This window comes from Protopterus annectens, chromosome 5.part0 (genome assembly GCF_019279795.1).
Source record: "Protopterus annectens isolate FY-2018-M chromosome 5.part0, PAN1.0, whole genome shotgun sequence".
NCBI lineage: Eukaryota > Metazoa > Chordata > Ceratodontiformes > Protopteridae > Protopterus > Protopterus annectens.
In genome coordinates this window covers 1,781,783,954-1,781,799,815 of record NC_056735.1, presented here as the reverse complement: position 1 = coordinate 1,781,799,815, position 15,862 = coordinate 1,781,783,954, and positions in this window count along the sequence as shown.

Genomic DNA, 15,862 nt, shown 5'->3' with positions numbered 1-15,862 from the left:
AATGTATAAATTTATTAGGAAGTTGCATTTGTGGTTTTATTTTCAATATCAGTTTATTAATAATATCGTTGATGAGTTAGAGTACGATGAAATTTCTAGTGTTGAAAATTATATCTCTGATACAGATTCATCTGATTCTTTTGTTTCATGTGAAAGTAATCTGAATGCTTATTGTTTGATTGATACTACAGCTGTAGATTGTATAAGCAAGTTTATGCCACCATTTACACATGAGGGTTTAAAAAAGTTTTTTACTATGTTACAGTTTGAAATAGAAATGTTATTTAAAAATTTTAACTTTAAACAAACAGAATATAATTTGTCAAAGCAGGAATGGTTATCTTTGTCTGACATTTCTACACAAAGAGAGCTTGTAATTAAACCTTCGGACAAGGGCAACAAAATAGTGATACTTCATTATACGCAATATTTCAAAATGTGTATGGATCTTCTGGGTGATGAAACAATATATAAAAAAGTTAATGTTAGTGTATTTGAACAAGCCAAAAATAATTATACGTCATTGATTTTTAAGGGTCTCAGATTGGGTTATTGGTTAGAGAAAGATGTGAATAATAAATTGCTGGTTAAAGAAACAAGTCCGGCTTTTTTCTATTGTTTGCCTAAATTACACAAGAGTAGTACGAATCCACCAGGCCATCCTATAGTATCTGCCAGTAACTATTTTTTACATAATCTAGGAGTTATTTTGCATGGTGTATTATTAAAGGAAGCTATATTACTTCCTTCATATATTAGAGACTCTTTTGATTTTTTAGAAAAAATCAGGCATATCAAGTGGACTAAAAATATTTATTGGATAACTTTGGATGTAAGAAGTCTTTATACCAATATTAAACATTTATTTGGTTTAGAAGCTTTGTTACATTATATGGGGAATAGCCCCTTAACTCATTATGTGTTAGATTTAGTTCAATTCTGCTTAGAGAATAACTTTTTCTATTTTGATAATCAGATTTATCATCAAACCCAAGGTACTGCCATGGGTGCTCCATTTGCATCCATGTATGCAAATATATTTATGGGGCTGGTTGAAAAGGAATGTATCTATAGTAAAGTATTTTTTTAAAAATATGTAAAATCATATTATAGATATATAGATGATTTATTTTTTTATGTGATGGTGGTAGGGACTTGGTATCTAATTTTGTAGAAGACATTCAGTTAAATAGGTTTGGTATAAATTTTGATGGTTTACAAGTTGGTAATCGAGTCTCTTTCTTGGACATTAATTTGCTTGGAGTCATGGGTAAAAATATTAGCACTAGTATACATAGGAAATTTGGAATAGTAAATAATTTTGTAATGGGAAATAGTTGTCATCCTAAACATACTTTGGAGTCTTTACCTTTTGGAGAATTTTTCAGAATCTCCAGACTCTGTAACGAAGACTGTATATTTAGAAAAGAATTAGAACTTACAAAATTGATGTTTAAAATTAGAAAATTTGATGAAAATATTAATAATAAAAGTGAACAGAATATATTAAATGTTAGATATAAGAATAAGAAAGTGTTTAATAGGAATAATGTTAGTAAAGATGATAAAGTAGATAATTTATTTTTTGTTTCTAAGTATAATGTATTAAGTGACAATATTAAATATTACATTTCTCATTTTTGGGAATTTTTAAAAAATTTTAAAGAATTAGATAAATTGACAAGAAAAAAATTAATTTTCTCATATAAGAGAGGAAGAAGTATTAAAGATATGGTTGTGTATACTAAATTTCAAAGACCAGGGGTTCAGTTAAATCAGCAGATCCATATTAAGGGCACTAAGCCATGTGGCAAATGTATTGGATGTTCATATATTGTGAATTCTTTCTTATATATAAATAATATTAGATTTGAATCAAATGGAGTATTTAATTGTCGTACAGAGGGAGTTGTTTATGCTATCAAATGTACTTGTAATATGTTTTATATTGGGCAAACAAAGAGAATGTTTAAAACACGTGTATTAGAACATTTGCGAGATATAAGGGCAAATAAAATGGAGAGCCCTTTGGCTCTTCATTTTAATAAATATCATGACGGAAGTACAGAAAATTTAAAGGCTACCATTTTAGAACAGGTAGATATGAAATATTTAGATGAAGAAATGTGTAGATCAAAGCTTTTAAGAAAAGAAACAATGTTTATTTTGAAATTTGATACATTAACTCCAAAGGGTTTAAATGCAGAATGTTGCTGGAGATGTGTTATATGAATTTAGTAGATGTTACTTTAAAATTTGTTTCAACAAATATTTTAATTGTTTAATTGATGTTTAATTGATGATTGTTTTATTGTTGGAGCTGGGATTATATAAGGTTTTAGATAATGTTATGCATTACTCCTTGAAGGCTTATTGTGGCTGAGGCGCTAGATAAATAAATTTGCTTATCTGGCTTTTGCTGTGTGGTGTTTCAATGTGACTGATGTTCCACACCTGGGGTTATCTCCTCATTGGTGGTTTCCGAACATATGCTAATTAACCTTGTTAGCCACATCCCGACACCACACCCTTCATGGCATGCACAGTACATGAGTACTACAACACCTACTACAGACATCTTATGACAGCGGTTGTTAACGTCATGACACCCGTGCAGATGGACAATGCACATACAAATGCTGAAACATACCCCAGTGCACTTCATTAGCACGTACACGACTGCATGGATCATGCTATTCCACATAGAGCCATGATGGTATACACCAGATAACAGACGCCACTCTGGTGGTCAAGTTCCATGGACATAATGTACAACAACAGGTGGAGGCTGTTGCACAGTGGTGTACAATCCCATGGGTGGGGTAGCTCACTAGTCAGCCTCGGTAGGGCCACGGGATCCCTCATCACATACTCCAAGACTAGCTACGTAAACATTACTGCAACACATTCCTGGGTATACCACAAGGCATTATGGTGGTATGTCAGTAGTCGATGGCAACACCCACATCTGCTCTCACATACAACAGTCACTCAGGAACATTACAGACCCAGGTGATGTTGGCAATATGCTGGCGGATGGATTCAATGGTAACATTACACCCTCTCACTCACTACAGGGCCACAATCCATGCAGGAACATTGCGGTGCCCCTGCAGTCACACCTACACAGTACTAACCTGCACTCTATATGTCCTGGGACCCTGGCCCCATGTCACCTTCCAAAGTCCCAGGCTGTGATGTCCACAAACCTCTGAACAACATGTCTCCCCACTAGGCCACCATATTCAGTAATAGCTTTGTATCAGACATTGTGGCCCCTGAATGGCACACAGCAACATTTATCACACTCCACACAGGTGGCACCACAATGCACGAGTGGGACTATAGTCCTACACACCTGCCTGGACTGTTCTGCATGGCTATGGGGCACATCATCAAGGATGTCATTCACAGAGACATTGTTGGGCTCTGGTCCTTTGATGCCACCCGGGTTGGACTTGTTAGGGCCAGAGCATGGCACCTACACCTGGTGGACTCCTTTCATTCAGTTACCAGGGTAGTTGATGATGGTACAGGAGTCCACACATCCTACATTGTCCTCTCATTGCCTTTCAGCACCGTTCTCCATTCTGGTATTGACAATATACACATCCAGCTGCACATCGTACCCTATGTCTTTGGATGTTTTGCAATGTGGCTCATGCACAGGACACACACAACGAGGGTAGCATACCATAGTACCTACTGCATTTCAGTTACATTTGGCATACCACAATCCTCAGTCATTGGGCCCCTCATGTTCAGTATATGCTTCCCTGAGGTACAGGCTAGCACAGAGGGACTTTCCCCGCCTAGCTTTACAACCCCCTGCATACAAAGCACCATGATTGATCCACCAGCTGATACTGACTCCATCCATATGGGTGTCACTGTGACAGATACCTGATATGAATATCATGGCCTCAAGCTGCATAACACAAGGTCCATGGACATCACCTTTGCATTACACCATTCACCCACTATCACATAGGTGGTAGTCCCCTACATACATGTTACATTGTACATGTTTGTAGTACACATGTATGTCACACCCACTCCTGTGATTACCGTATTGCCACTGTGGTGTGGATATCCTTCTACATGGCCACACTTATCTGTACTGGGTGAGTAGCTGGTACATAGGCACCCATTGTACCTCTGAACTCAAGACTTCTACACACATTCAAGGGTACACCACCCCATTTGGGGTGTACCTTACACAACAGCTACAGCTTTACATACCACAACATTAACACGCCATGATGTTTATTGAGCTCCGACAGCTAAGGTATGTGGCTGAACTACGGACACCACATCTGTACACATTTGCATACTACATACTCAGGGGTGACCTCTGCTGAACAGACAGGGCCCATGTCCACAACAATAATAATGGATATAATCCACATATGCGACATACGCAAATGCCACTATGAGCAACATGCTCATGGATATGTGCACACACGCAACAATGAGTGGGATGTGCTTGAGGGTTACATTCCCAAATCGGACACTCACCATGCTTTGGAACATGACTCCTATGTACATCACGCAGGGGTACTCAGTAGCACTGTTCATGTGATACCTCCCTTGGTGTTTGGGAGACACATGTACACCAGGGTCACTGCAGTGGCTGTACTGTGCAGAGGTGCAGATAACACATGGCTCTGCTGATCACAGGACACTACCCTAGAGAGGTGCTACTGGTGTGAACACTGCAGTTGTGCTTACACATAGACTTGCCAGACTACATAGTACCCCACTATGAACCTGTGAAGCTATTACATGTCCTTTGTGCATGGTTACTTGCTAGCCCTTCCATTTAGATTAGCTATCATGCTATTACAATGTCATGTGCCTACAAGCCATATGTATCCTGTTATTGTACATGCCAATAGACGATACCTTTGGTATGCATGATATGCCTGTTATGCTGTGTAGAATATCTGAAATATCTACCTACAATACTATACATTACACATATTTTACATAGTATCCCATAATGCGAAGCATACTTGCACAGCGGGACCACCTTAGACATGTCATTGTCGTTATATGCCCATACACATGCCTACTGTGACAGTATATCAACATATACTATCCCCGGCTATGGCACGTACTTGTTGGACATACCCTACCACTGACAGCGGGTTGTATGTAATTGTTCTGTTTAAAGCCCTCATGTAGCATCCCTTGTGGTGTCTGTGATGTGTACCTTGTGGCCCACTGCTGGACGCACAGTTTCTACAAGCTTAAGTATGCTCAGCAAGACATCACTACATAAATACCTTTTCCCACGTTATGCATTGCGGACACTTTTAATTAATGCAAACCAGGCTATACATACAGTAGATAATTAATACAAAACATGCTATACATAAACTTACATACCGAGTGTTCTACATACCTTGTTATCGTTACGGACTTTTGTCTCTATCTCTCTCACACTGCTTACACGGGTATGAGCATACGGTTTGAATTTCTGGCAAGTCTTCCTTATATATGTCGATACCTGTAACATGTGGTTTCCTGCCGCCTATTGGTGTTTCTGAGTGACAAATTACTTGCATATCAGCTGTACAGCTACTCCATTCACCAATTACATGGCACCAGTGGGGTATAATTGACTTCTGCACTTGGGCATTGCCCATTTGCCCTACCTTCGGGGAGATGGCCTGTATTGTGTTTTGTTATGTGTAATTGCAACTGCTATGCATAGAGACAAGTATACTTTGGATTCATGTCCCCCGTGGATTGTGTGTGACAGCTAGAGTATGTGGTTCAACATGTGAATGTACCTGTCATCCCAACGTCTGTTAACAGACCATTGCAAACAAAACCTGTAACATCGCCATTTGTTCCATTATACAACGGCTGCAATTTTGCATGGCGCCTTTAATTGTCTCTCTCACAAGGTATGTTGACGGTTCTGCAGTTGTAATTGACTGACTGGATGTTTGTGCTGTTATTACAGTCTGTATTGCTATAGTTTCTTGTATGGGGGGTGTCGGTGGGTGTACGTAGCATATACAGGTTTGTGGGGCTTGCATTTCTACATATTCCATATATATGTGTGTGGGCTCCATCCCTAATTAAAGAGCTATCAGTTAGTAGACTTATGTTACGGGATTGTACATTGGGCCGTTGTTAATTGGTTTCTATATAGTATGCAGGTGAGGTTGATACTTCCATACCTCTGGAATTGCAGCGATATGTAAATGGATATGTCTACATGACAGCTATCCTGTGTATTTCTGTCCCAGATATTTGCAGTCATTGCGGTTGTGTTGGTAATGGAACCTCTTTGCCATGGGTTGCCACCTTTTCATATGGCCATTGTTGGACACTTCCGGGACACACAGCGGTGTTACAGGCCAACACATAGCCATGGTCAGTACACAGAATAGCACATACTTTTATCCTCAATACATACCTATTGTTGTGGGACTTTGGCTACTTATCATATTGCATGTAACATTCACGTTTCTTACATACAGGCATAACTATTTAATGCTACTATTACATTATATATGGGACATATTAATGTCCTACGATCTTGGACATTTGCCCTTTGTAATGTTTTATGTCAGGACACACCTGCCCAGGGAGGGGCTGTCCTTCCTAATGTGGGACAGTTGGTAACCGTATGCCTAAAGATAGCTATACCCACACCTACCGTAATGATCTACCTCCGAGATGGCACTTACAGACACATGATGCGGACACACACACACACACACACACACACACACACACACACACACACACACACACACACACACACACATTACAGTCACACGGGGATGCACACGGCACCCTCAACACACACATACACAGACTACGGCACTCAGAAACACAGTTGAACACAGTACCTACGTGGACCGCAACACCGGCAGTGGTGACTAATTATCCATTCATATCATCATACTATTACTCGCGGTTGTACTGTTCCGGTACTGTGTTCTTTCGGTCTTTCAGCCTTGTGGTTACGCATGTTGGTATGTTACACATTCCATACTTGGTGGTATCCTAATTATTCGTACCTCCAAGGTGTTATGAATGTCGTTGACCTATCTATATATATTTGCAGATATCGCTGAATCCGTATATATCAACATATATCACTCTATCGCCCTTTCTAGCTGTATTATATATATGTATATATATGTGTGTATATATATATATATATATATATATATATATATATATATATATATATATGATGGGGAAAGTGACAGGCAAGGTACACCTTTCATTGTGTACTTGTTAGTGCATACTGTTTCCTGGACTCCACACGTTTGTGTCTGTACCTGTCAAATTACACACCTGCCATAGGTTAGGGTTGCCAGCTGTCCCACTCTGTGAGGGACAGTCCCTCTTTGGACAGTTGTGTCCTGCAAAATATTTGTAAACATGGCAAATGTCCTGTGATTTTAGAACATACTTATTTCCTATAGTTGATGTAATAATCGCATAAAACAGTTATTCTGTATCTGAACCAACAAACAGAATAAGTAAGTCAACATTACAAGAATGAGCTTTTATCTAGGCAAAACAGTGCCGTTCTGCTTTTCATACTGGCCGGGTGTATGTGTCGGCCTGTAGACATCTGACGTATGTCCCACATTAGTCATTTGAAGAGGTGGCAACCCTACCATAGGTACACCTTGCCTAGCAATAGTGTTAGGTGATTCGATACATGATTGCGTGTTCTACACCTGGCAGTGTTCGTTTTACCCTTCAGAGCAGGTGCTATTAGTACAGGGGTGAATAATGCTGGTTTCACCTGTTCTGGACATCATTGACCATGATCTGCGCGATATTCGGAGTAGCTTATCCCTGTTCCACGCATATCCATATAATCATATTTAAACATCGCTTATCAGCAGTGGGCAATGCATATTCCCGGTAACGTGTGCTAAACATGATCTGCTGACCTGCATCCGACATGCATTACTTGTGCCTTCGGGATTACGTTACATCCCTTGCAGGACGTGTGACCGGGAACATGCACGACGGTCACTGCATTTAACATATGGTCATCTGGGATTTGTACACGTGTTATGTCATTTTGTTCGTGGAGTATACTACGGCTGTTACTCCATACTGCACTCACATGGGTAACTCAGTTAGTTTACATATTGATGAGTCCAGTTAATGGTATGTCCATGTGATGTTTACTGGATGTGCTCTGGCATTGGGTATGTATATCTCAGTGAGCCACACACGATACTGTGCTACACCTTCAAACGACCGTGGGTGGAGCATGCTGGGGTGACGAGTACCTGTCATGGGTACACCCCATGCCTTGACACAACATCCATGATTATATTATGTGGAGCCCCTCATTAATGCAGCAGGGACTCTGTGCTGAGCGTGTGCAGAACAGTGCTTACACACATGTGCTCCCACGATTGCCTCTGCTCCTCTACGCGACAGTTGGTTACTCGATGTTGTGGCGACAGCGGACACTGTTTGCCCCATTTGGTGTATGGCCTCTGACAATCGGCCATGTACCTACCGATGTACCTGGGAACCTATACACACAGCACCACCATATGCTGATAGGCGCATGTACTGTTCAGGTGTTGACATTCCTTGTTCCAATAGCTGTTGTGTGTACAATGTTTGAGGGCTGCCTATGTAGGATTCACACAGTGGGCCACCTATACATTACAATTTACAGGTGGTCGTGCTTGTGTGCCATCCATTTTACTGTGTGTGCAGGTGGAGAGGTATGTCAGTCCATAGGGGCCTACACTGTCAGAGTATGTGCTATACGTTCCCTCTTTGCCAAGGCTTAGGCATATTGGGCACGCCTCCGTCTGCCTACTGGGGCTGGCACAGTGTGTTCATGGTCTGAATCCCTCTGTGCCTGTGATAGCCTTGGCAATTGTGGTGGGCTATGAGGGCCTTCACCATTTTGTCCCTGCTGCAGCTGTTTCCGCAGGATCATATTATGTAGCATGGCACATACTATGACGATGTGGGTACACATGCCTGGAGAGTACTGCAAGGCTCCACCAGATGTGTCCAAGCACCGGAACCGTGATTTCAGCATCCCAAACACACGCTCTATGATGATTCTGGTTTGTGCGTGTGCCTCATTATGGCGTTCTTGCATGGGTGTGTGTGCATTTCTGATGGGAGTCATCATCCACGGCTCCAGTGCATAGCCAGCATCCCCCACAAGGTGGCCATGTGGGATGTCCCCCTTGACAAATACCTGATACAGCTGTGAGGCATGCCAGATATGGGAGTCATGGTAGCTTCCAGGGCTGCCAGCACACACATCCATGATAATGCCCTGGGCATTGCACATGACCTGGCAGTTGATGGAGTGGAATCCCTTGCGGTTTATGTAGCGCCTACCATGCTCACTGGGTGGTGACTTGATTTGTATGTGCGTGCAGTCTATCGCACCCAGTACCTCCGGGTAGTGTGCCACACGGTGGAAGTGATGCATATTGCTGGCCAACTCCTCCTGAGTTCGGGGGAAGTATATATATGCTCATTGGCATGTGGTAACATGTCATCCAGGAACTGTTGTAGTACCCTGGATGCTGATGCCTGTGAGATCCCCATTATATCTCCAGTTGGCCTTTGAAAGGTACCTGTGGCTAGTATTCGCATGCTTACACATACCTTTGTGTCCACTGGGATGGGTTCCCCTCTGTTATTTCTGGTTCTCAGGCGTGGCCGGCACAGCTCCACTATTTGCTGTAAGATGTCCCTGTCCACCCTGTAACGCTCTACTATCTCCAGATCATGTAGCCCCTGGTAGGTTACCCTTGGTCTGAACACTCTTCTCCTCCTCCAGGGCCTGCGGTGGTTGTCAGCATCATCTTCCACAACATCGTCAGTCTCTAACACATGCTGATGAATCACAGCTATGGCAGCTCCCAACATGTTCATTTTAAAAGTTCCCTGTGTGTTTAGACCTATGGTGCAGTGTTTGGGAATTCACAGGTGTGTGTTGGGTGCTTTCACACTTTATACTATTGTGCTGTGAACACCGATGATGTCATAGGGTGTGTATGTACGATCGTAGCTACAGGGTATCTTATGTGTTTTACTACCGGAACTACTATTGTGGTGCCTTTGGTGTTGAATTACATTTGGCTGCCGTAGATTACCTCTTGACCTTCCCTTTACATTTCTGCACATTCCACCTACCATTTTCTGGCATGCATCCAGCAGCCTGCTTTCATTTGTACTTTCCTAGACCTGGCGTATCTTGCGTAATGTGTGCTATTGCCGGTCTACTGTCAGTTTGCTTTGCTCTGCTATGACAGATCTCCTATCTTTTCAATCCAATGCCTCCCCTCCTTTCTTTGCATTCCGATGCCTCCCCTATCCTGTTTTGCAGGTTTCTGCGAGCAGACTTGACAGCTGCCATCGATTGGCCGCTGTGAGTTGATTGGTGTTGATTGCTCATTAGTACGCCAATTACCCTACTTCGGCATTTCCTTCTTTTCTTCCCCTGACCTTCCTGTTTGCGCTATTGTTCGCGCCACGTGCATCCGCTTACTGGGTTTTGGGCACGTTTTCATCCCCGTACACATGTGCTTTTGGGCACCATGTTTGCTCTCAACTAAATGATTCTATACCTTCCTCTCCACCCCTGTCCTGCAGCTTGGTTTAGCAATGGCCAGGCCAGATTTGCATTGCTCCAATGTGCTTGCTTCTATGGTGGCACACCCCTCTGCTGATGTCATGTATCTCCTCTGAGCCACTCCTCAGTGTTATAGTGCTGCGCCATATGGTTCAACCTTCATCCAGCGGGACATTTGCGATTCAGTATTATCTGCCTCATTTGCATGGCATTGACTACTAATTCATAGTTACCGTGCCAAACACTGTCGCAAGCCCTTAGCAACCCTTGCACCTTGGTTGTGGTGTTCCATGCCTACCATTGTGTATTATGGTGTAAACCTGATTTGTATTACATTGTGATTTTATGACATTTTTATATATTTTCTTTATGTTCCAGTTTGCGCACACATGCCCTGCGGTTGTACTGTGCGTTACTGTGGACATGACATTAAATGTTGTTTTTTAGGTGTTGTGCATCTTTTCTTATGCCATTGGCTGTGTATTTAGCCATTGGCATATGTTAACTTTGTAATACATGAGTCTGGTCCGCTTCCATAGCTCCGATGTTCTGTTTGGGAAAATGTAAACCGTGTTTTTTGGTTTACATTTCCGTGGGCTTACGCTACACCTGCACCACTTCATGAATCACTATCTGCCTTCATTTGCATGGTGCGACACTGCGCATGGGGTGATTAGCATACCTATGCCGAGGGCTGCGCAGTTCTGGCATACGCCGGTAGTGCACGTGGTATTGGATCGTACCTGAATCGCTCGACGGCCATATTTGGCATTATTCCGCCTACGCTACGCCTGCGCCTGGCGCAAGCTTCATGAATCCCGGGGCTCGTTTCAGAAGTCACACTGTTTCGGTGTTGCTTCCAAACTTGTTGACAGCCTTTATGGTGTTTTCTCTCCTAATTAAAGTATAATGCATTTCAAAAAAAGGAAAATATTTCTTGTGAAAGAAATTATAGTTATTGAGGCATATATTTTGAGGGGTAATAAAATGTAGTCATATGCAAAACACAGGACTACCTAAAATCATCTAAAAAAATATTACAAAAGAAAAGCTCACAAGCACATATAGATTAAAAAAGCAAGAATTTAAGGTTTCATACATTAGCTTCTTATTTAGCGCCACAGAATGACATAATTCACATTTCAAATTCTATATCCCTGGCTTTTAGAACATTTGCATATAAATGCACCAATAAAAACAGGAGCCAGATTATTTCTATTAAGCCATGTAAGTTTCTTTTTTCTAATTAAAATGTAAAAAATCCAAAAATGAAAAACCCTCAGCAATAAACTGATCAGTATAAAATAAGAAACCAAAATGAAAAACTGCAAACGTACCGAAGCAGAAACACGGCTAAAAGCCGAACACTAGAAAATAATAACGACACTTACAAAATGCCACCAGAGTACTGACTTGTATAAAACCAAGACAATGTCTAATAAGATAAGCGCTTTTACAAAAAGTTTGCTTTCTCAGATCATGTTCACAGATAAAACAATCACAGAATAAATACTGACTCAGTCAAGGTAATCAAATAACCAATGAGGATAGAAGCATTTCCAATCTCTAGGCAACTGGCATATTAACAAATCAAACTAACACTTCCCTCCCTAGTAAACACATAACTTGTACATAGTGCTAGATACCATCAATAAAATATCTCAAGCTTACACAGCAAGTACAAATAATAGTTAAAAAACTTATATATATTAATACATCAGTAAATCCTTCTGTAAAAATACAAATATAAAACGACAATAAAAATAAAAAGCAGCATACATACACTTAAAAGTATGTAAACATACTTTCTAAGACTACATGCTTTGAGCACAGGTTTGATAGAGACATACCCCGGGATTCATGAAGCTTACGCCAGGTGCAGGTGTAGCATTGGCATTCTAACACCAAAGATGGCTGCTGAGCGATTCGGGTATGAGCTGTTCCCACGTGCACTACCTGCGCACGCTATGCCCGCAAAACTCTGGAGCCTTGTATGCTAATTACCCTATGTGCAGCAGTGTAGCATGCAAATGAAGGTATGTAGCAATTCAGGAAGTGGTGCAGGCATAATGTAAGTCTGCAGAAATGTAAACCGTAGAAAACGGTTTACATTTTTGCAAACATAAAATCGGAACCATGACAGCCAACCAAACACATGTATTATATTGTTAATATATGCCAATGGCTAAATATATAGCTATTGACATAAAAAAATGTACAAAATATAAAATTAACATTTAATATATATATATATATATATATATATATATATATATATATATATATATATATATATAGTAGCACTATTGCGATGTGGGAGCGCAGGGCAGCAGTGCGCAAAGGGGATTGCAAGGAATATATAAAAATATAGAATAAAACCACAATGAAACACATATCATGATTTCCCCATAATAGTCAGTGGCAGGCATGCTACACCATACTCATGGCGCAAGGGTTGCTAAGGGGCAGTGACAGTGTAATGCGCAGTAGCTAGGAATTAGTGGGCAATGCCATGCAAATGAGAGGAGTAATAGTGAATCACAGATTCCCCACTGGTGTAAGGATGTACCTCACAGCGTAGCATTATAACACAGAGGTGAGCCCTTAAGATAAAGATGACATTAAGAGAGGGGTGTGTCGCCATTGCTGTAAGCACATTGGAGCATTGCTAAACCGGTCTGCCCCTAGCTAGGCAAAACTGCAGGATAGGGTGTGTCAAATTGCCCATAGCTATGCTTAGCTGAGAGTACATGAGTTAACTGAGTATGCATGTGAACGGAGATGAAAACGCTCGTAAACCTGGTAAACAGGTATGCGCGGTGCACACTGCAGCTGAAACAGGAAGGATATAGGAAAGAATAAGGAAATGCTGCAGCAGTGAAATTGGAGTACAAATTACTAAGTAACACCTAGGAGCCTAGAGTGGACCATTGACAACAGCTAACAAGGCTGCAAGCAGCTACCTGCAGAACAGGGAAGGGGAGGGGCTGTACTGCAAAGAAAACAGCAAAGTGCCAAAGCAGAACAAAGCCGATATGCAGTATATCAGCTACAAGGTACATTTCGCCATGACTGGGTAGTGAAAGTACAAAACAAGAAAGACGGCAGGTGGATGCATGCCTGATAATGGGAGGGGATCCAGATCTAAAAGTGAATTAAAGGGCAACAGATTAATCAAGGCAGGCAAGTAGATCTCCACAGTAAAGGCCCCACACTTGCAGTACTCATTGCAAAACCCATAATTAAGACATGCAGCAGCTGGAATAGCTCATACACACCCACTTACATCAGCAGCATCCATAGCACAATACTATAAAGTGTGAAAGCACCTCACACACATGTGTGTATTCCCATACACTCTGCACCAGTGGTGTATACAGATGGGGAACTTTTATTATGTACATGTTAGGGGCTGCCATAGCTTTGATCCACCAGCATGTGTTGGAGACTGAAGGTGGTGTGGAGGATGATGCACATGACCACCGCAAGCACCAGAGGAGGAGGAGAGTGTTCAGACCCAGGGTAACCTACCAGGGGCTACATAATTTGGAGATAGTAGAGCATTACAGGGTGGACAGGGACACCCTCCAGCAACTTGTGGAGCTGTGCCGGCCATGCCTCAGAGCCAGAACAAACAGAGGGGAACCCATCCCAGTGGATACGAAGGTATGTGTAAGCCTGAGAATACCAGCTATAGGTACTTTTCAAAGACCAACTGGGGATATCATGGGGATCTCACAGGCATCATCATCCAGGTACTATACAAGTTCCAGGATGCCATGTTACCACATGCCAATGAGCACATATACTTCCCCCGAACGCAGGAGGAGCTGGCCAGCAATATGCGTCTCTTCCACTGTGTGGCAGAATACCCAGAGGTACTGGGTGCAATAGACTGCACGCACATACACATCAAGTCACCACCTGGTGAGCAGGGTAGCTGCTACATAAACCACAAGTGATACCCCTCCATCAACTGCCAGGTCATGTGCAATACCTAAGGCATTATCATGGATGTGTGTGCTGACAGCCCTGGAAGCTATCACGACTCCCACATCTGGCATGCCTCACAGCTGTATCGGTTATTTGTCAGGGGGGACATCCCAAATGGCCACCTGGTGGGGGGATGCTGGCTATGCACTGGAACCGTGGATGATGATGATGCCGTAGTCCACCTGTGTTTGCCTGTACATCTGAGATGTATATGCCAAACAGTAGGGCTCCCAGGACTAAGTCCTGTGGGACACCAGTCGCGACTGTTCAAGAGTTGGACCTGGAGACTGCTAGTCGTACCATGTGGGTTCTGTGTGTAAGCCCATTGGCAACCCAACCTGTGATGTATGGGTGAATGTACAGGCTGGTGTGTTTATCAATAATACCTGAGTGTGGCATGGTGTCAAAAGCCTTGGTGAGGTCCAGATAGTATGTGTGAACCACCTCCCCCATCATCTAATGTCTTGGCGACTGTATGTAAGACATCAAACAGGTTCAGTATTGGGTCACGTGTTTGGAGGTTACCAATGTCATTGTTAATGAGTGCCATGAAGATGCAAACCATACCACTGCAGACCAGGCTAGTCAGGCTTATGGGGGGGGGTAGTTACCATGGTCAGTTGTGATTCCACCTTGATGGAGTGGAATAACCGTTGCCACGCACAATTGTAAAGGCATGTAGCCTGTGGAGAGGCTGAGGTAGGAATGCTTAATTAGGTGGGGGCAGGTTGTCTTGTACAGTTTGCAAGATGCAGTCTGGGTCAACATCTGCCTCCATTGATGCTGTGTTCTGCTGTTAGAGAGGGCCATTTCCACCTGTGTGTCTCTGATGGTTGGGATACTATACCTTTCGGGTAGTGTTGTGGGCTCTTTAGGGGGTGAAGTATGCACCGAATGTATCTGCAAGGATGTTGGTGATATCAGTAGGGTGAGCATATGTTGTGCTATATGTCACTGGCACAGTGCAAATCTGTGTGTCACCACGTAGACCCTTGACATAGCCAAAGAAGGCTTTGTGGCTATCTGTTGAATCCTTGCATATTCTCCTGCTGATTTTAGCCTTGGATGATGTCACGAGGGACCTGTGTATCATACTAATAGTGGTCATGGATGTCTGCCCTTCGTGGGATTTGCTATGTGTCTGGAACACTGTCCTACTTATGTAGTATAGCCTGTTTATTGCAGAGGTCCACAAGACCGGTGTCCTTGTCCAGGAGGAGTGAGTCTTGGTTTACCAGTGATGGCACGATCCAT